General features: G+C 43.8%; 1 pseudogene; it reads right to left on the bottom strand.

The window, feature by feature from the left end:
* Positions 1 to 4,215: 4,215 nt before the first annotated feature.
* Positions 4,216 to 22,832, bottom strand: part of LOC134947850 (cytochrome P450 2C31-like) — a 30,967-nt pseudogene continuing 12,350 nt past the window's right edge.

Genomic DNA, 22,832 nt, shown 5'->3' with positions numbered 1-22,832 from the left:
AATTCTTAGGTACTAAAGTAAATGCACAATACTACTAATCTTTCTAAGAACACAATTTCGTACCTCATAACTATCCTGATTTTTGCAGGACAGTCCCATTTTTTTGTGTCTGTCCCTCCCACGGGCTGCAGTGTTCCGCGGTGGGGGGCAGTTGGGAGCTTCCCCATCACTCGCTGCTCTGCTCAGTTCAGAGCAGTAGTGAATAGATGTTATGCGCATGCGCACAGCATCTATTCCAGTGTGGCAGGGGGACTGGGGGCATGGCCAGCAGCTCACAGAGAGCTGGTCATGCCCCCACTGTGCGGAAATGGGAGGCGTGGCTCACATAATTCATGTGAAGCCACGCTCCCTTTCCGATAGACCATGCCCCCTTTTTGGCGGCTTCCCTGAACATGGAGTCCCTGGTCGCAGCCTCCGGATGTTGGGAGGTATGCAATTTGCATTTTTGCTTATGATAGATCTGATACTGAAATTGACATAAATGCACAAGATACAGGGCTAGATGCATCATCGCTTGGAGAGTGATAAACTGCCATGTCACAGGCCCTGTTTGAAAAATGACATTTAGAAGCTGATTGCCTGGTAGTTTGTCACTCTCCATTTTATCGCTCTTCAAGCGATGATGCATCTAGCCCAAAATCTAAAAGTTCTGCATATTGTCAGTGATTTGAATTGAACTCAAGACCTCAATGCTGACAGGTAGTAATGCTAGCCACTACACTAACTGTACCGTTGTTCTGGAAACCGTGTGGAAGGATCTTAATAAAATATTATATAAAGTGTTGATATTGTAAAAAACGAAGGGCCTGATTCAGACCTGATCCCAGCTGTGCATTTTTGCACAGTGGGCGATCAGGGCATAACTGTGCATGCGTATGCACCGCATTGCGCATACATGTTGGCCAACAACAACGGGCATCGACGGTCCGCATGTTGGCCAACAACAACAGGCATCGCCGGTCAGCTTTTTTTGGACACTCCCAGTAAACAGTCAGTTACCACCCAGAAACGGCATCCTCCTGTCGATCTCCTTGTGAACGCTCATGCAAATGAAATTTTTGCACCATCCTGTCGCTGACCGGCGATGCCTGTTGTTGTTGGCCAACATGCGGACCATCGATGCCCGTTGTTGTTGGCCAACATGTGTGCGCAATGCGGTGCATACGCATGCACAGTTATGCCCATCCTGTCGCTGACCGGCGATGCCTGTTGTTGTTGGCCAACATGCGGACCGTCGATGCCCATTGTTGTTGGCCAACATGTGTGCGCAATGCGGTGCATACGCATGCACAGTTATGCCCATCCTGTCGCTGACCAGCGATGCCTGTTGTTGTTGGCCAACATGCGGACCGTCGATGCCCATTGTTGTTGGCCAACATGTGTGCGCAATGCGGTGCATACGCATGCACAGTTATGCCCTGAGGCATAACAGCATAACTGTGCATGCCCCAATCAGCCTTATGTGATCGCACTGTAGGAGTAAGTCCTGGGCAGTGCAGAGACTGCACACACTGAGTGAGGTGCGAACGGGTTTGCAGCTGCGATCGCACACTTGCATGGGTGATTTTCACTCCCCCTTGGGCATCGACTACCCGATCGCAGGTCAGCATTATTAGCTGCACAGCAATCAGTTCTGAACAGAGGCGTAACTAGGGTTTTCGAAGCCCAGGGCAAGATGGAAAATGGCGCCCCCCCACCCCGCCCCCTCCCCCCAAAAAAAACCACACACCAAAAGATGCACTTACGCGCGCCAAAGGCACACGCAGCAAAAAAAATGGGCGTGGCCACACACCAGAAGAGTTTGGCTACGCTCCAGAAGGGGTGCGGCCACTGAAAATGGCCCACAGTGCCAGTTACATTGCCCCACGGTGCCGGATACATGCCCCACAGTGCCAGTTACATTGCCCCACAGTGCCGGATACATGCCCCACAGTGCCGTATACATGCCCCACGGTGCCGGATACATGCCCCACTTAGTGCCAGATACATTGCCCCACAGTGCCAGTTACATTGCCCCACAGTGCCGGATACATGCCCCACGGTGCCGGATACATGCCTCACTCAGTGCCGGATACATGCCCCACGGTGCTTGATACATTGCCCCACGGTGCCAGATACATGCCCCACGGTGCCAGATACATGCCCCACTCAGTGCCAGTTACATTGCCCCAGAGTGCCGGATACAATGCCCCACAGTGCCGGATACATGCCCCACAGTGCCAGATACATTGCCCCACTCAGTGCCAGTTACATTGCCCCACAGTGCTGGATACAATGCCCCACAGTGCCGGATACATGCCCCACAGTGCCAGATACATTGCCCCACTCTGCCAGTTACATTGCCCCACAGTGCTGGATACAATGCCCCACAGTGCCAGTTACATGCCCCACAGTGCCAGTTACATTGCCCCACTCAGTGCCAGTCACATGCCCACAGTGCCAGTTAAATGCCCCACAGTGCCAGTTACATGCCCCACAGTGCCAGGCCCCACTTGGTGCCAGATACTTGCCCCCCCGTGCCGCCGGACCCCCCCCCCCCCCCCCGTCACTCACCTCACTGGCTGCTGGCTTCATTCTTGTTGTGAGGAAAGGAGAGCGCAGCGCAGCGCCTCTCCTTCCCCTCGCCGTTCCAGGTCTCCGGCGGATGTCTGGCGCCGGTTTGCTAGCCAATCAGAGCTTGCGGACCGGCAGCCAATCAGGAGCCGGTCCGCAAGCTCTGATTGGCTAGTGCCGGAGACCGGACATGGCAGCGCTGCTGGCAGCGCTGCTAGTGCTCCCAGCGACGGTGAGGGGTTTTAGGGTTAACGGGAGCGAGTGGGGCATGATGCCCTGGACGCCGGCGGCGCCCCCCTCTCCGGGGCCTGCCAGGGTCCCCAGGGCACATGCCCCACTCGCCCTACCCTAGATACGCCTCTGGTTCTGAATAACCCCCTAAGATGTCTTATGAATTTTAGTGATTTACTTTTCCATTTCAATTTATTTTTCCTGAGATCCAGACAGTTTACTTTAATCTGAAGTGTAGGAAATAATCAATGGGGCAATACATTTTTATGCACTGAATATGCATTGGGTCGACATTGTCATTAGGTCGACATTTACTAGTTTGACAGGTCAAGCGGTCGACATGAGTTTTTCACTCTTTTTTTCATTGTTTGAATTTTTTCATACTTAACGATCCACGTGGACTATGATTGGAACGGTAACCTGTGCCGAGTGAAGCGGTAGCAGAGTGCGGCACATTGCCCGAAGCATGGCGAGAGCGAAGCGATCCATGTGAAGGGACATGGTGCACTAATTGGGGTTCCACATCCTTTTACGAAGAAAACAACGCCATAAACAATAAAAAAAAACATGTTGACCTTTTGACCTGTCGACTTAGTACATGTCAACCTAAGGACCATGGCGACCTATTGTCCCTGTTGACCTAATGCATGTCAACCTTCCATGGTCAACCTAATGACTATCGACCTAAGTTGTGTCTATCTAACGACCCATACCCTCCTCAAGTCCTGGCGGCTCCTTGGATTTTTCTTTTTTGTGTGGACTGGCTTAGATGGTGCCATGATGTTTGGCTGCTGCTGCGAAGAGGAAAAAGTGCCACTAAGCACTATGGCAAAGATAAGAAGGTAATTGAGGGATTGAGAAACACTTGCGTGGTCTCTGAACATGATACATGGGACATACTCTGGATTTATTCAGGGACTGATGGCATGTACCATTATTTTCTTTTTCAGAGACCTCATGTAGTCGTAGTTGGTGGCAAGAGTGTTAAAAAAGCATCTGACATGTACTTCTAACTATCATTGTCCCTAATGCTTCTGGGGGCCTGGGGCGACCCATGTCTATTTGGTGCAAATTTCCATACCCCCACATCTAAATTCCAACTTTGAATACTGTCAATAAAGTGAAACAAGTAGTATTTTAGGATAAAAAGGAAAATTAAAACTAATAGTCAAGGTTATAGTAACTAGTGCTGTGCAATGAAGTGAGTAACAATGTACACATTCTAATATGTGGCATTTCACAAACCATAGAGCATACGGCTACAGAAAGTGATTTACAGTTCTACAAAACAGTAAAATGAATCACAGTACATATAGATTTACATACAGTAAATTACTATAATAGGGTCCTGTTGTATCAACTTCACAACAAAGCTTGGGAAAAAAAACAATATTTAATGGTCAATGGAAACTCTCTCATGAGATTACATTCTCAATCTCTAGGGATGAAGATCATTTTGTGTGCTGGTGGAACATTTTCTAAACCACTTTCAGCTGGAGAGATATCAAGATCCTTGGGTCCACAAGTGACTTCAGGGTGAATTTTTGTAGAATTGTGGTGAAAAAGATGAAGAGTTGCATGCGGACCAAGCTTTCACCGATACATGCTCTCTTTCCTGGGATAATGAGATTGAACAAAAAAAAGTCTATCCGTTAGAAGATCAGAAAGTGGATACAAAATGGAGCAAAAGATGTTTGTCTGAAAGTGTACTGTAGGTCAGTGACCTCAATATATAAATACATGCATACCTGCAGCAAATGGCATAAAGCCATTATTTTTCTTAAACTTTCCATTTTCATCCAAAAAGTGTTTGAAATTGAATTCATCAGGAGTCTCGAACAGTGAGGGGTCTCGTAAAACAGTGGTCAGTACTGGTAAAACATCTGTCCCCTGAAAAATAATAAAACATTATTCAACGTCTTGCAATTCTAATCTTGTGTATTCAGTCTAATTTTGCATTTTTAGTTCCTAATTTTAAAGCCCAATGGAAATACACTATGTAAATAAATTAGACAATTGTGTGTTTTGATATTTACTATTTACATTATTTATTATTGTATACACTACTTGTGATTTTTATTTGGATATGAATAACACATACTGTACATAATAAACAAATCAATTATCTGTTTCACAAAGGTCCTAAAATACTTTTTGGATTCTTTTTTTCAATCAACTGACATCTTGATTTGTGCCCACTAATCCAACACCTTTTCATTACTCTTTCAATGGTTCCTTTATTTTACTAGTATAAATCATATTTTTACTAGCACTACTATTTTGTATTAGTGTACCCTAGAAAAGGAAAATTACTGTGTAACTTGTGTGTAGTAATAACATAACAATTTCACTGCAATCTTTGTAATCTGCTATTACAATTGTTAGATTATAATTTCACTAATCTGGAAAAATACGATGATATACAGTTGAAATATCCCAAATTTACCAAAAGCAATTTAAAAAAAAAAAATGTGATATATGGTGATTATTTTATGTGCCTAAAAATTTCTTTGGTCGGGGCATCACAAGGTATAAAGTACAGCTTGTTTCATGTACAATTGTTTAACATATAACTACAATTCCTTTAGTTGTCATGGCCCAAGGGTTAAAGGCAATCTAAGGAATTTTTGGCTATAACATTTTCCTGTCTTTCAATTCTCATCTATAATACTCTATTCATCTTTTATATTCATCTATCCATCTCCCCACATTGCGTCTATGGGGTCTATATACTAAGCATTGAAGAGAGATAAAGTGAAGAGAGATAAAGTACCAGCCAATCAGGCTGTGTTTGAAAAATGACCGCTAGGAGCTGATTGGCTGGTACTTTATCTCCATCAACTTTATATCCCTCCAAGGCTTAGTACATAGACCCTTATGTTTACTAAATACAAATGTGTTATATATCGATGAGGACACAGTGAAGTAAAAGGGTATTAATGTACTACGGGCTGGTCTACAGCACATATAGTTTCATAATGTCACAAAGAGAGGGTCAGGACCAGTAAACTAAGTCCCGGACACAGGCTGAGGACAACTCCTCAAGGTCCAGATAAAATGCAAGCTGGTGCTACAAGGCAAGTGATGGAGTCAACCCCTCAACCTTTAGCCATGTGGATTGGGACTACTTTCACAACCTTAATTGAGGCCCTGTTATGATTTATTATTTGGTCTTCACTGGAAGGAGCTCTTTTTGAAACTCATGCTTCAAAACTATTTTGATAAATTAACCTGATAAAATAATATTTGTTATTGTAAGAAATTAAAATGAGCAGAAAAAAAATCAGTTCCTAAGATTGATCTAGAAAATATGGCAAATATGCTTAGATAACCTAATATCTATAACTATAGAAGAAAAGTAGCAATGCTATTGCCAGAGGTAATGAAGCAAAGAAAAATAGTTACGCTGCATCCTCATCCATACTATTCCAAATGAAACAACATATAAATATGAAATAACCATTACTATAACATGCAGATAGTTTCCTCAAAATAGGTGAACCATTTAATTGTACTGTAATCTTTTTTGCTGCTTAAAGAATGTTTATTGCATGTCAGAAGCCATTACTTTGGGAATGCGGTATCCGTAGAGGGTCACGTCTTTGGTGGTACAACGGATACACCCCATGGGCAGGATATCACTTATTCTCTGGATCTCATGTATAACTGCATTCATATATGGCATCTGGTTCCTGTCATCCACACTGGGTTCCCGTTCTCGGCCAATCACCTGATCAATCTCCTCATGTAGTTTCCCTGGGTTTTTTTCCAAGAAAAATAACAGATACTGTACATAGTTGTGGTATGAGGCAGCAGAGGTACCAACAAAACCTCTCACATTTTAGTCAGGATTGATGGACAAAAAGTAATAATGTTTTTTTTAAATGTTACTTACTAGTGTACCACTGAATTTTGTAAGATACATGGGACTATTCCATTTTTATTGTAATGGATGACAGTTTATTTTACCTACAGTAAGATGGACATTAGTATGGAAGATATTACTCATGTGAATTCCCACTAGTTGCTCACAAACATAGAAGGCAGCCATTTTTAAGGCATGCGGCATCAATTCAGTGCTTTATTCTTATTAATCTTTCTTCAGCTGACAAAATGCCTGCAAAAATAATGTCATACATATATATATATATATATATATATATATATATATAGCCTACCTAATTGTGGCTATCTCATGTTCCAACCCTAATGTGGCCACATTCACTGTGCTTTATCAAAAGGCTCATACACCCTTGAGTGAAAACTTTATGACCACTGCCATATAAACCAAAATAACATTGGGCTTAAGTTAGATCTGATCATAGCAGCAAATTTGTTAGCAAATCGGCAAAACCAAGGTGTTCCTACTGATCCGTTCGCATGCAGCAGTTTATAGCTGTGGTGCGAACGGGTTCGGAATGCACATGCACGGTGGCCACAGTGCACGTGCGCAACGTTGCCCGGCGACAGGGGTTGTCGGGTTACGTTACATCTACCGAAGGAAATGGTCGCAGAGCCGACCGCAAAGAAGATTGACAGGATAAAAGCCAGACCTGGGCGTCGCCGCAGCATTTCCAGCCATTTTCGGGGAGTGGATTTGAAAACGCAGGCATATCCAGAAGAACAGAGGGTGGATGTCTAACGTCAAAGCCGGCTCCAGCATCGCAGAGATCGTCGCACAGGGTAATTATGTCCAGGGCTAGTCTACTTCTGCTTGAATTTTTTTTTAGCTTAGCAGGGCTGCACAAGCGACTGCTAAGCTAAAATGCACTCCCCCATAGGTGTGTGCTAGTTGATCGCAGCAGCAGTAAAAAGTTGCTGGCTGCGATCAACTCGGAATGACCACCCATAAGCACTGCAGGGGGGAAGATATAACATGTGAAAAGAGAGTTAGATTTGGGTGGGTTATATTGTTTCTGTGCAGGGTAAATACTGGCTGCTTTATTTTTACACTGCAATTTAGACTTCAGTTTGAACTCACCAAACCCAAATCTAACTCTCTCTGCACATGTTATATCTATCCCCACTGCAGTACACATGGGCCCTCATTCCGAGTTGATCGGTCGCAATGCGAATGTAGCAGAGTTACACACGCTAAGCCGCCGCCTACTGGGAGTGTATCTTATCATCTTAAAAGTGCGACCGAAGTAATCGCAATATTGCGATCACAAACCTCGTAGCAGTTTTAGAGTAGCTTCAGACTTACTCTGCCTGTGCGATCAGTTCAGTGCTTGTCGTTCCTGTTTGACGTCACAAACACACCCAGCGTTCGCCCAGGCACTCCCACCGTTTCTCCGGCCACTCCTGCGTTTTTTCCGGAAACGGTAGCGTTTTCATCCACACGCCCCTAAAATGCCGTGTTTCTGCCCAGTAACACCCATTTCCTGTCAATCACATTACGATCGCCGGAGCGATGAAAAAGCCGTGAGAAAAAATACTATCTTCATAGCAAAGATACTTGTCGCAGTGCGAATATTGCGCATGCGCACTAAGCGGAATTTCACTGCGATGCGATGAAAAATACCGAGCGAACAACTCGGAATGAGGGCCATGGTTTTGCTAACAAATTTTCTGCTGCAATCAGATCTGAATTAGTCCCTCTGGATCAGATGTATTAACCTGGAGAAGGCATAAGGAAGTGACAAACCAGTGATAAGTGCAAGGAAATAAACGCACCAGCCAATCAGCTCCAATATGTAAATTAACAGCTTGTAGCTGATTGGCTGGTGCGTTTATCACCTTGCACTTATCACTGGTTTATCACTTCCTTATACCGTCTCCAGGCTTAATACATCTGCCCCTCTGTCTCATAACGCAGAGCATGTCTGTTGTTAAGTGTCTACTTAATGTTCACTGGCGGGTCAGCATAATTTATATTGTAGTTTGTACCACTAATAGCAGTCTTTGTGGCAGATGTATTATCCTGGAGAAGACATAAGGAAGTGATAAACCAGTGATAAGTGCAAGGTGATAAACGCACCAGCCAATCAGCTCCTAACTGTTAATTTACATATTGGAGCTTATTGGCTGGTCTGTTTATCACTTTGCACATATCACTGATTTATAATTTCCTTATGCCTTCTCCAGGTTAACACATCTGCCCCTTTGTGAGCTAGAGAACATCACTCTAATAATTTACTGACACTCTGAGAATTAAAGTAGCGGCAGTTATTGCTAGTTAGTTGGACTTGGACTATTGATTTATTAGTTTCAGATCTGTGGGAAATTATTTATTCAACTAGTCTCTTCTCATATGCAGTAATAATGTATTACTTATACATTCTATGATCATTTATATATACAATATCTGTGTAGCTAGTCTACTACTACTACTACTACCAGTTATTTATACAGCGCATACATATTCTGCAGCACTGTACAGAGAATATTTGCCAATTCACATCAGTCCGTGCACAGGTAGAGCTTACAATCTATATACCCTACCACATATACATGCACACACATTCACGCTAGGGTTAATTTTTCGTTGGGAGCCAATTAACCTAACAGTATATTTTTGGATTTTGGGAGGAAACCGGAGTACCCGGAGGAAACCCATGCAAATACGGGGAGAATATACAAACTCTGCACAGTTAGGGCCATAGTGGGAATCGAACCCATGACCTCAGTGCTGTGAGGCAGTAATGCTAACCATTACACCATCCATACTGGCCTGAAATAGTCTGGCAAATAATTACAATTGGCTAGATGGACAGCTTTCTTATTGAAGACCTTCACTCTGCAATATTATAAAGTGCAATCATAGGTCATTTCCTGAAATCATGCACATCAGTAAAGTATGACCCCTTGATAGATTCACTTTCCATTCTTGTACTATTTGACTGCGGTTATTGATAATATAATATACTGTATACTATTTCAACCCATATGTCAGAACTACGAGTAATATTTACTCATTACGTAATCAGATTGTAGAATTAAATATAGGATAACAGCATATAATGAATAAACAGTGAGACAGGTGTTTTAAATCACATTACTAACTTTACAGTATTTAACTTTTCTTACACATCTTATTGTGTTTCTTAAGATTTTATACATATTTCACTGGTTATACAATTTTTTTGATGCATAATAAAACTTATGTTTTTATATTTTTCTTTATTGTGTGTCAATAAAAAACTATTTCTTCTTTTTTTTGCTCTACTGTATAGGATGACTGGATGACCTCCTCAAACATTTGGTTTTTCTGAAATACGAACACACCCAAACTTAGCGGTTTCCGAGTCAAAGCAATAACCAGTTCAGAATAATTTTAGGGATCCAAGTGGAACCGAGTCTCAGTCTGTTGTCAGTTTGGAATTTACATTTAAAAACCAAACTCTGGTTTTGGATTGCATGGAAACACATCCAAATTATACAATTTTTGCTGTTGTATCCATTTGTTTTTAGCAATGTTTAACAATTTTTATATATCTTTAAGGAATCCAAAACTGAACCAAAAACCGAATCCAAACCAAAACACTTGAGGGTGGTTTTACTAAAACCAAAACACGATGATGAATTAGAACCAAAACTAAAATCAAAACACCAGGGTCCATGCACATCTCTATTTATCAATAATCATTTTTTATAATTTAAAAGTATGTAGTAGTTAAACTTCACACTTTCTTTTTCTCCCTGTATTTACTTTACTCCATACCTATCATTAGTTTCCTACTTTAAGTTGTAACTTGGCCCTATCTATATCTATGTGTATTCCATACTGTATGTCAGTGGGTCTCAGACTCTGTCCTCAGGACCCCAAATAGTTGATGTTTGCCAGGTCACCTTTGGAACTTTAAAATGTGACAACTGGTAATACTGTGGCCAGCTACAGTAGGTGACTTGGAACTGTTTAAGAACCATTACCTTACTGTATGTCAGTGGTGGCCAGACTCAGATCAAGGAACCCATAACAGCTCATGTTCTCTAGACCACCTGAGGGTCTTATCAAATATGTCAACTACTGTAGTAATAAATGCACTTGTGCATCAACTAGGAGATCTGGAAAATGTAAAAACTGTAGGCAGACTCCGAGCAGAGAATATGTTTATGTTAAACAGAAAATTAAGTTAATCCATACTGTAAATTAAAAAGTCAGAGAGTTGTTTAACTATTTTCCTGAAACTCATCACATTAATTCAGAACTGATGCCTCCGTTTCTTGGCCAGCAGGAACATTGTACTGCATGTTAATGTATTGTACAATAAATGAAATTGTCAATACAATTATTTCCAAAATTTCCAAAAAATATACCCCCACTTTGGCTATTTTGGCACAATTACTGGATTTTACACAGAAAACATGGAAAATTGAATGTACTGTAGAATGATGCATTTCTCCAATCATTTAAACATTTGAAATTGAGGCAAAATATACACTTCCCATATCCACACTTTGCCTTCATTCATCCTTAATCTTTTGGACAAAACTTTTCCCCATTCAAAGTCCACATCCCGGGACTGTCCCACCATATTTAGGATAATTGCAATTTATGTGGGGGGTGTCTCTCTGGTGTGATCTGGACAAGTGGGGATATCTCAACTTGCACCCACATGAAAACAAAAGATTTTTGTTGTGTGATGAGAAAGCTGAATGAAATTCAAAGAGGGCAATTGAATTCTTGGTATAGCACCGTTGTAATGTGCCGCTAGGCAAATTACAATGCTTAGTGATCCCCCAACATTGATTATTTGCCTGCATACCTCTGTGGGGTGCAAGAGAAAGTGTGTGATGTGGGAAGCAATTAAATGACAGCATTACAACCATTTCTCCAGCATTTGTAACCATCACCAGTAATTCAGTTACCCACTAAAGGGGAAACATGATGCATTGATGAGAGTGGTTCCTTTTAAGTGAGTGGCAGTAGAGTCTCTTTTTTCCAGCAAATGAGCCTACTTTTTATGAGTGCTAAGGAGGAGCTGCTATGTGGCTGTCATCCTAAAGATTCAATAGCACAGCTATTGAACCATGCAGGTTTGCACACAAATATCCCTGTAACAGAAATGTTTAACCACATAATAAGGCTAATTCAGACCTGATCACTGCTGTGCATTTTTGCACAGCGGGAGATCAGGTCTGAACTGCTCATGCGCAGTTGCCGCAGCATGCCGGTGCATGCCAGAGATGCTATCGGCATCTCAGCCCAGCGATCGTCTCTGCCTGATTGACAAGCAGAGGCTGTTGCTGGGCAGGAGGGGGCGGGCTGGTGGTGTTAGGATGCCGTTTTGGGGGCACAGTTTGGGCAATGCAGCCGCAGTGACCCAGACAGCGCCGGGTAGCAGGAGCTACGCTTGTACGGAGCTGCTTTCCAGGTACAAAAGCATTGCTGCTGTGTGATGCTTTTGTACCTGTGCGGTGAGGGGGGATTGCCAGACATGCGGGGCGGACTAGCCCCGTGCTGGGCTTCCCCCTGCATGTCAGGGTGGCTAATCGTAGCAGTGCTAAATTTTGCACAGGTATGATTAGGTCTGAATTTTGCCCAATAATGCACAGGTAATAAACACATAAGTGAGGCTAGAGCAACCAATAGGTTTCCAAGTGCTGGGATGCTAAGCCCTACCCCCCTTCTTTGAAACCATCCATTGAAAGATGCTCTAGTATGTGCGTCACTGAAAGGAAAATTAATTATCAGAACATATCTACCAAATGTGCCCTATTTGGGAAAAAGTCCCGTTATCAGGGCTGACAAAACAGTTAGCGACAGATCAAAACTGAGGAGGAGATGTACTAAGCAGTAATAAGATTGGATAAGTAAGCCAGTGGAGATGTTGCCCATGGCAACAAATCAGCATTGACATAACATTTCTAATTTTTATATTACCAAATTATACAGAGCAGCTGATAGGCAACTTCTCTACTGGCTCACTAATTCACTATTTTTACTGCTGAATGCTTCTCACTCTGTATCATCTAAATCTGGACAGTTGGCAGTTATGACACACAGCTACAGTACAGTCAATGAAGACCGTGTTCTACACAGAAAGTAAGTTGGATTTGAGGGTTTTTTTTTTACACTTTCCACCATGCTCATTTCTGTGTGGATCCTTAGTCCTGTATAGGGACATTCTTATTTAAGTTCCCCAAAACAGAATTTGTGCATACACCTTGTTATGTTCTAGTCAGCAAAATTAATGCATTTAGTTAATTAACTTAACTTTTCCTATGATTTTAACAAGGCACAATTCTCAGTAGCCTTGAGACAGTTTTAGAAATAGCACTAAAGTCATGGATTATTACCTTGGATCTCAGGATACTTTAGAAGATGCAAAACACCAAAATTAAGTGTAACTGAGGTGCTCTCTGCTCCTGCGATGAACATGTCAAATACAGTCGTTGTCAAATTTATCAAATCAAAAGGATTTTCAGAATCCATCTTTTCCTGAAAAACACAATTAAAATCAGCTACAGCATGCTGGAACATTTTTTTATGAGGTCTATGTACTAAGACTTGGAGAGAGATAAAGGCCCTCATTCCGAGTCGTTCGCTCGGTAATTTTCATCGCATCGCAGTGAAATTCCGCTTAGTACGCATGCGCAATATTCGCACTGCGACTGCGCCAAGTAATTTTACAATCAAGATAGTATTTTTACTCACGGCTTTTTCTTCGCTCCGGCGATCGTAGTGTGATTGACAGGAAATGGGTGTTACTGGGCGGAAACACGGCGTTTTATGGGCGTGTGGATAAAAACGCTACCGTTTCTGGAAAAAACGCAGGAGTGGCCGGAGAAACGGGGGAGTGTCTGGGCGAACGTTGGGTGTGTTTATGACGTCAAACCAGGAATGACAAGCACTGTACTGATCGCAGATGCCGAGTAAGTCTGAAGCTACTCTGAAACTGCTAAGTAGTTTGTAATCGCAATATTGCGAATACATCGTTCGCAATTTTAAGAAGCTAAGATTCACTCCCAGTAGGCGGCGGCTTAGCGTGAGCAACTCTGCTAAATTCGCCTTGCGAGCGATCAACTCGGAATGAGGGCCAAAAAAGTGTATGGAGATAGGGGCTGGTTGGTTGGTACTCTAACTGTCATTTTTCAAACACAGCCTCTAACATTGCAGTCAGGGACTGATTGGCTGGTACTTTTACCTCTGTCTACTTATCTCTCTCCTAGGCTTAGTACATAGACTCCTTAGTATGCAAACTCGTTCTATATTAAACTAGTCCTGTTTCAAAAATCTTTTTATTGTTTTTTTTTTTTTTTTACAAAAAGTGTACTTTAAAGTATTAAAACGCAATAAATGTTGTACAATTGCCAACAATAAAATCATTACAATGTAAAGTCATTGGGGTATATGCAATTCACTGTGAATCGCGGCAAATTATTGCCGTTTTTTAATTTGACACAATTCGACAGGTGAATTCCGGCAGGTGGCTGCCGGAATTCACCATATTCAATGAAAAACGGATTCGACAGTCCCGCGGGCGACAAACGGCCGATTTGCCGCATTTTGCCACGATTTAAAAAAACGGGAAAGACCCGGAAAAAAAATGGCGTGGGGTCCCCCCTCCTAAGCATAACCAGCCTCGGGCTCTTCGAGCTGGTCCTGGTTTTAAAAATCCGGGGGAAAAAGTAACAGCGGATCCCCCGTATTTTTAAAACCAGCACCAGGCTCTGCGCCTGGTGCCAAAAATATGGGGGACAAAAAGAGTAGGGGTCCCCCGTATTTTTAACACCAGCATCGGGCTCCACTAGCTGGACAGATAATGCCACAGCCGGGGGTCACTTTTATACAGTGCCCTGCGGCCGTGGCATTAAATATCCAACTAGTCACCCCTGGCCGGGGTACCCTGGGGGAGTGGGGACCCCTACAATCAAGGGGTCCCCCCCAGCCACCCAAGGGCCAGGGGTGAAGCCCGAGGCTGTCCCCCCATCAAAAGGCTGCGGATGGGAGGCTGATAGCCTTGAGTAAAATGACAGAATATTGTTTTTTCCAGAAGAACTACAAGTCCCAGCAAGCCTCCCCCGCAAGCTGGTACTTGGAGAACCACAAGTACCAGCATGCAGGAGAAAACCGGGCCCGCTGGTACCTGTAGTTCTACTGGGAAAAAAATACCCAAATAAAAACAGAACACAGACACCGTGACAAGTAAAACTTTATTACACACTGCCGACACACACATACTTACCTATGTTGACCCGCCGACTGCCACAGTCTCCGACGATCCGGGGTACCTGTGAAAAAAATTATACTCACCTCAATCCAGTGTCCGGGAGATAATCCACGTACTTGTTAAAAAAAAAAACGAACACCCGTACCATGCCGGACTGAAAGGGGTCCCATGTTTACACATCAGACCCCTTTCCCCGAATGCCGGGACACCACGTGACTCCTGTCACTGAGGTCCCTTCAGCCAATCAGGAAGCGCTACTTCCGTGGCGCTCACCTGATTGGCTGTGCGCTGTCTGAGCTGTCAGACAGCGCATCGCAAAGCCTCTCCATTACTTTCAATGGTGGGAACTTTGCCGTCAGCAGTGGGGTTACCCACGGTCATCCGCTGACCGGCGGGTGACCTCACCGCTAGCCGCAAAGTTCCCACCTTTGAAAGTAATGGACGGAGCTGTGCGATGCGCTGTCTGAGTTCAGACAGCGCACAGCCAATCAGGTGAGCACAACGAAGTTGCGCTTCCTGATTGGCTTTAGAGACCTTTCTGTGACAGCTGTCACTGAGAGGTCTCTCTGCATTCGGGGAAAGGGGTCCCATGTATCAACATGGGACCCCTTTCAGTCCGGCATGGTACGGGTGTCCGTTTTTTTATTTTGCCAAGTACGTGGATTTATCTCTGGACCATGGATGAGGTGAGTATATTTATCTTTTATTTTCAGGTACCCCTGGATTCTACTTGGAGAAGAGGACCGATGTCGGCGTGTGAACATAGGTAAGTATGTGTGTGTCGACGTATGAAATAAAGTTGTACTTTCACGGTGTCTGTCTCCTGTTTTTATTTGGGTATTTTTTTCCAGTAGTACTACAGGTACCAGCGGGCCCATTTTTCTCCCGCATGCTGGCACTTGTGGTTCTCCAAGTACCAGCTTGTGGGGGAGGCTTGCTGGGACTTGTAGTACTACTGGAAAAAACAATATTCTGTCATTTTACTCCAGGCTATCAGCCTCCCATCCGCAGCCCTTGGGTTGCTGGGGGGGGGGACCCCTTGATTGAAGGGGTCCCCACTCCCCCAGGGTACCCCGGCCAGCGGTGACTAGTTGGATATTTAATGCCACGGCCGCAGGGCACTGTATAAAAGTGACCCCCGGCTGTGGCATTATCTGTCCAGCTAGTGGAGCCCGATGCTGGTGTGAAAAATACGGGGGACCCCTACTCTTTTTGTCCCCCGTATTTTTTGCACCAGCACCAGGCGCAGAGCCCGGGGCTGGTTTTAAAAATACGGGGGATCCCCTGACAAATTTTTCCCCGCATTTTTAGAACCAGGACCAGCTCGAAGAGCCCGAGGCTGGTTATGCTTAGGAGGGGGGACCCCACGCCATTTTTTTTTTCAGGATTTTACCGTTCCAGCAATGAAAAAAAATGAAAACAATTATTTTTAAAAATATATAAATAATACTTGTGCCTCCAAAAAAGACAAACCAAAGTACCTAATCCCTTCTAATATAAATAGATATGCTATTCCCCCCAAAAAAAACACCAAAAAAAACATGTTTGAAATTTTTTTTATTGGTTTCACCCTCCAAAGTGTGGCGGATTGAAAATGACGAATTTACTGTCTAAAAGCACTGCTGTCGAATTTCCAAACTTGAATTGAATATGCTTTTGTCGAATTGCAGCACTTGTATCATTGCAGAAAAGTCGAATTTGCAAAAAGTCGAATTTCAAAAAGTCGAATTTTGAAAGTCCGTTTTTTTGACGGAAAGTACTGAATTGCATTGACGATTTTTTTTTTTTGGCGAAAATGTCCCGAAATTCGACAATTTCGGGAATTCGACCGCAATTGCATATACCCCATAGAGTGGATAAGTGGAGAAAAAAAAAAGTTGACAAAAATGACTGTCATATAAAGTCAGAGGTTGAGACACACAATCCCATTTCTTAAATATCAATAGGGGTCTGCAGCTCCGGTCCAAAGTTCGTCCAGGTATGATATAATCAACAAAATCAGCATCTCCATTAATACTACGAGTGTGTTGAAAGAGTAGGAATAATTGGCAAATGAATATATAGGAATAGTTGGAAAAAATACAATGTACTTATTGATAAAAGAACAATGGCCCTCATTCCGAGTTGATCGGTCGCAAGGCGAATTTAGCAGAGTTACACACGCTAAGCCGCCGCCTACTGGGAGTGAATCTTAGCTTCTTAAAATTGCGACCGATGTATTCGCAATATTGCGATTACTAACTACTTAGCAGTTTCAGAGTAGCTCCAGACTTACTCTGCCTGTGCGATCAGTTCAGTGCTTGTCGTTCCTGGTTGACGTCACAAACACACCCAGCGTTCGCCCAGGCACTCCCACCGTTTCCCCGGCCACTCCTGCGTTTTTTCCGGAAACGGTAGCGTTTTCAGCCACACGCCCCTGAAACGCCGTGTTTCCGCCCAGTAACACCCATTTCCTGTCAATCACATTACGATCGCCGGAGCGAAGAAAAAGCCGTGAGTAAAATTACTTTCATCATAGTAAAGTTACTTGGCGCAGTCGCAGTGCGAACATTGCGCATGCGTACTAAGCGGATTTTCACTGCGATGCAATGAAAAATACCGAGCGAACAACTCGGAATGAGGGCCAATATTCAGTAATGTAAAATATCAACTAAGTTATCACATTAAAAGAAAGTGGGAAAAGAAAACACAGACAACAAGGGTAAACACAGAAGGAGGGAACGAGGAGAAGAGGGGGAAACGTTTTGCACATAGGCGTCATATTTGCATAATACCTTAGAGCTGTTATTAAAGTAGTTAGACAATATGTTAAAGAAATGAATTTAGACTGTTACAGTTCAACAAGTGGTAGCAAGTCGGAAAATGGTGTGACTAGTTTCTGCAATTCTCCCTGGAAACCACAGCTACAATGTCTCCTGTATTTTGCGATATAAATACCATTCCGTATTTTCAAATATTTTAAAACTCTTTTCTTTGGTATGATCTGGCAGAGTATTAATAAAGGAGCCCCATTTACTGTGAAAGGTTATAATACCCTTTTCAACATTAGGGAGCGTGGAGTATCTGTCTAAATACATGGTTTTAAGAAGCATGCGGTGGACCATATCTAATCTGGGTGGTGAACGGTGTAGAGGGCCGGTTCTAGACCTTGTGGCTCCCAGGGCGAAAGTTTCTTTTGGCGCATCCTCCCCCCACAAGTGAAACAGAGTTGGTGCGTGCCGCAGGCGTGCACCAAAAATAGAGGCGTGGCATCATAAGGAAGGGGCGTGGTTAGTTTTGCTCCCTGTAGTTTTGCCCCGAGCTGTTGTTCCCCAGTAGCTGTTGTGCCCCCAGTACTGCACCCTCAGTAGTTGTGTCCCCAGTAGCTGTTGTGCCCCCAGTAGCTGTGCCCCTTGCAGCTGTGCGCCCAGTACTGTGCCCTCAGTAGTTGTGCCCCTATTAGTTGTGCCCCCAGTAGCTATTGTGCCCCCTGCAGCTGTGCCCCCAGTAGTTTTGCCCCAGTACTGCACCCTCATTAGTTGTGCCCCCATTAGTTGTTGTGCTCCCTGCAGCTGTGCCCCCAGTACTGCACCCTCATTAGTTTTGCACCCAGTAGCTGTTGTGCCCCCATTAGTTTTGCCCCCTTTACTCTTCCCACCAGTAACTGTGCCCCTAGTAAAAAAATAAATCAAGAATACTCACCAGCCCCGTTCCTGTTTCCCGACCACTGCTGCCGTCCATCTTCCGCCACCGGCACTGCCCCTTGGATCCATAGGAGCGCATAGACACTAGAGGTCAACTATGACCCCTAGCGTCTATGACTGTCCTAAACTGCCGTGTTCCCAGTAGCAGGGAAAGGTCCTCTCCGCAAAGGGAAACTAGATGCTACCGCACTGCATGTCTAATTTCCCTTCACGGAGAGGACCTTTTCCTAACCACCACCGCCGCCATTCCCGTCTGGTCACAGTACCGGCGCCGACATCTGGACACTGTAGCGGCTCTTGCCATGGTTGCGGCGCCCTTTTGAACAGCGGTGCCGAGGGCAAAAGTCCTGCTGACACTTTTAAACTAAATGTGGTATTAATATATGAAATAATCTTGTTCCAAAACTTTTTAATTGTTCCACAAGACCATACATTATGAAAGAAGGTAGCCGATGAGGCCTTGCACTTAGGGCATTGCCCTGTTTCGGCGGGTACAAAGTATTGGCGCTGAGCCTGCGTAATGTAAGCTCTATGAATTAATTTTATATGGGTTTCTTGTAAAGAAACAGAGTGAGGTGCTTTCAATGCAGTCTCATGGTTTTTAAACAAAATTGCTTGTGTATGCTTCTGTTACCAATTTACTCCACAAACCCATGTGCTAGCAAACTGCATGGAACATTTCTGCAGATTGAATCCTCTGATGGGTCCAAATCTTGGCCCTCATTCCGAGTTGATCGGTCGCAAGGCGATTTTAGCAGAGTTGCTCACGCTAAGCCTACGCCTACTGGGAGTGTATCTTAGCTTCTTAAAATTGCGATCAAAGTATTTGCAATATTGCGATTACAAACTACTTAGCAGTTTTCGAGTAGCTCCACACTTACTCTGCCTGTGCGATCAGTTCAGTGCTTGTCGTTCCTGGTTTGACGTCACAAACACACCCAGCGTTCGCCCAACCACTCCCCCGTTTCTCCGGCCACTCCTGCGTTTTTTCCGGAAACTGTAGCATTTTCAACCTCACGCCCCTAAAACGCCGTGTTTCCGCCCAGTAACACCCATTTCCTGTCAATCACACTACGATCGCCGGAGCGAAGAAAAAGCCGTGAGTAAAAATCCTATCTTCATTGCAAAATTACTTCGCGCAGTCGCAGTGCGAACATTGCGCATGCGTACTAAGCGGATTTTCACTGCGATGCGATGAAAAAGTACGAGCGATCAACTCGGAATGAGGGCCCTTATTCTGAACTGTGCAGAGAAAGTTATCCACTATGTGGAGGACTGTTATACATTTCATCATGGCTCTCTTAAAGGTTAGTAATCTAGCTGCATCTGACATGTTTTAGGCTATGGAGATTCTACAGGCTTGAGCCGCTAGGAACAAATTCAAGAGCTAGCACTCAGGGCATACTTGCCTACCTGACCCTCTCCATGAGGGAGAAAATGCTCTGTTCCTGGACTTTCCTGGTAATGTATGATTGCCATCCCCTGTGGTGAAATACCTTTCTTATCAATTAACTAGCTCACCACAGGTGATGGCAATCATACATTACCAGGAAAGTCCAGGAACAGAGCATTTTCTCCCTCATGGAGAGGGTCAGGTAGGCAAGTATGACTCAGGGAATGTAAGAATTCAGACTGAGACACAATGACTGTATTCAAATGATACATCATGCCCAATCTCCTATGTAAACTGATCCCTGTTATCGCGCATATTGTGCCCATAATAATCAGGTCTAGAAGCGATCATTAAATTTGATACCACAAGTTTTACACATCTATCTTTGAGCGGTTTTGTCCATTCCTCTTTGTAGCACCTCTCAAACTCCATCAGGTTGGATGGGAAGCATTGTTGCATAGCCATTTTAAGATCTCTCCAGAGATGTTCAATCAGATTCAAGTCTGGGTTCTAGCTGGGCCACTCACGGACATTCACAGAGTTGTCCTGAAGCCAATCCTTTGATATCTTGGCTGTGTGTTTAGGGTCACTGTCCTGCTGAAAGATGAACCGTCACCCCAGTATGAGGTGAAGAGTTCTCTGGATCAGGTTTTCCTTTAGGATGTCTCTGTACGGGATCTGTATGATTTACCTACAATCAAAATCCTGACAGTAAAAATACCGACAACAATTGAACGATGGTCAAAATACCGACAAGGTAAAAACACTGACATGGTCAAAATTCAAAATATCGATATTTAAAATGTCGACACTGACAAAATTCCAACATTTAAAATGTCAACAAGTCAAGAAAATCGACACTTTAAAAAATTGGTGTGTATATCGACATAGGTCAACATGGACACCGTATAGGTGTACCGCATCCCCTCGCATGGATCGCTGCGCTCACCATGCTTCAGGCACTATTATATTCCCCCTCCACGTTCACTGGGATGGTAAAGTATGAACAAGTCGGTTTCAATAAAAAAAATCATGAAATACTCATGTCGATTTCTTGACCTGTCGACATTTTTAATGTCTGTATTTTGACCGTGTTGACATTTTTGATGTCGGTATTTCGATTGTAGGTAAATTAACTGCATCCCCTCTGCACATTCCTGCATTCATCTTTCCCTCTATCCTGACTAGTCTCCCAGTACCTGCCACTAAAAAACATCCCCACAGCATGATGCTGCCGCCACCAAGCTTTACTGTAGGGATGGTTTTGGCCTGGTGATGAGCGGTGCGGGTTTCCTACAAACATGATGCCTGGCATTTACACCAAAGAGTTCAATATTTGTCTTATTAGACCAGAGAATTTTGTTTCTCATAGTCTGAGAGTCATTCAGGTGCATTCTGGCAAACTCCAGGTAGGCTGCCATGTGCTTTTTACTAAGGAGTGGCTTCTGTCTGGCCACTCTACCATACAGGCCTGATTGGTGGATTGCTGCAGAGATGGTCATCCTTCTGGAAGGTTCTCCTCTCTCCACAGAGGATATGGGTTCTTGGTCACCTCCCTGACTAGGGGGGTAATTCACAGTTGATTGTAGATGTGCTAAATTTAGCAAATCTACGATCAGTTACTCTGACATGTGGGTGGATGCCCAGCATAGGGCTAATTCACCCTGCATGTCAGCCACCCCCGCACAGGTACAAAAGCATCATATGGCAATAATGCTTTTGTACCTGATGAGTAGCTCCCTGCTAGCACAGCTCCTGCGCGTTGGCAGGGAATTACTGGCCATGTCCTGGGTTGCAGCGGCTGCGTGTGATGTAATGCAGCAGCTACAGCCCACCCCCTCAATGGTTTGGACATGCCTCTATTGTCCAGACCGCGCCCGCCATTGTTGTTCTAACACCATTGTCACTCCCCCTCCTGCCCTGTGACCGCCTCTGCCTGTCAATCAGGCAGAGGCGATCGCAGCCAGTGAGATGCTCTTAGCATCTCCATGGCTTCCCAGGGTGCGCATGCGCAGTACAGCCTCTGCTCATGTGCACTCCACACAGTAATTCAGACTGCGATCACTGCCGCGATCTAATGTGAATTACTCCCTATGGCCCTTCTCTACCGATCACTCAGTTTAGGCTGCCGGCCAGCTCTAGGAAGAGTCCTGGTGGTTCCGAACTTCTTCCATTTCCGGATGATGGAAGCCACTGTGCTCATTAAGACCTTCAAAGCAGCAGAAATGTATCTGTACCCTTCTCCAGATTTGTGCCTCGAGACAATCCTGTCTCTTAGAGATGCACTGTCAAGCATGGGACCTTATATAGACAGGTTTGTGTCTTTCCAAATCATGTCCAATCAATTGAATTTACCACAGTTGGTATCTAATTAAGCTGTAGGAACATCTCAGTGATGTTCAGTAAAAACAGGATGCACCTGAGCTCAATTTTGAGCTTCATGGCAAAGGCTATGAATACTTATGTACATGTGATTTCTTAGATTTTTTTTATTTTTAATACATTTTCAAAAATCTCAAAAAAAACTTTTTTCACTTTGTCATTATGGGGTATTGTGTGTAGAATTTTCAGGGAACATTTTTTTATTCCATTTTGGAATAAGTCTGTAACATGACAAAATCTGGAAAAAGTGAAGTGCTGTGAATACTTTCTGGGTACACTGTAGCTTAGAAGTTCCAGGGCCTTATCTGCTAGCCAGGCATACATAAGGCTGGACTTGGCCGCCTACACATGAGTCTGAGAAGCTTTGATGCTGACTGTGGAACATTGTGACATGGTCATTTATACAATAAATTATCTTTCATGGGGGGAGGGGCTTATAGAAAATCTGGTTGAAAGTAAAACTGTAGATAAATA

Source organism: Pseudophryne corroboree, chromosome 8 (genome assembly GCF_028390025.1).
Source record: "Pseudophryne corroboree isolate aPseCor3 chromosome 8, aPseCor3.hap2, whole genome shotgun sequence".
In the NCBI taxonomy this organism is placed as follows: domain Eukaryota; kingdom Metazoa; phylum Chordata; class Amphibia; order Anura; family Myobatrachidae; genus Pseudophryne; species Pseudophryne corroboree.
The sequence above is the reverse complement of the archived record's forward strand: the minus strand, read 5'-3'. Positions and strand labels throughout refer to the sequence as shown.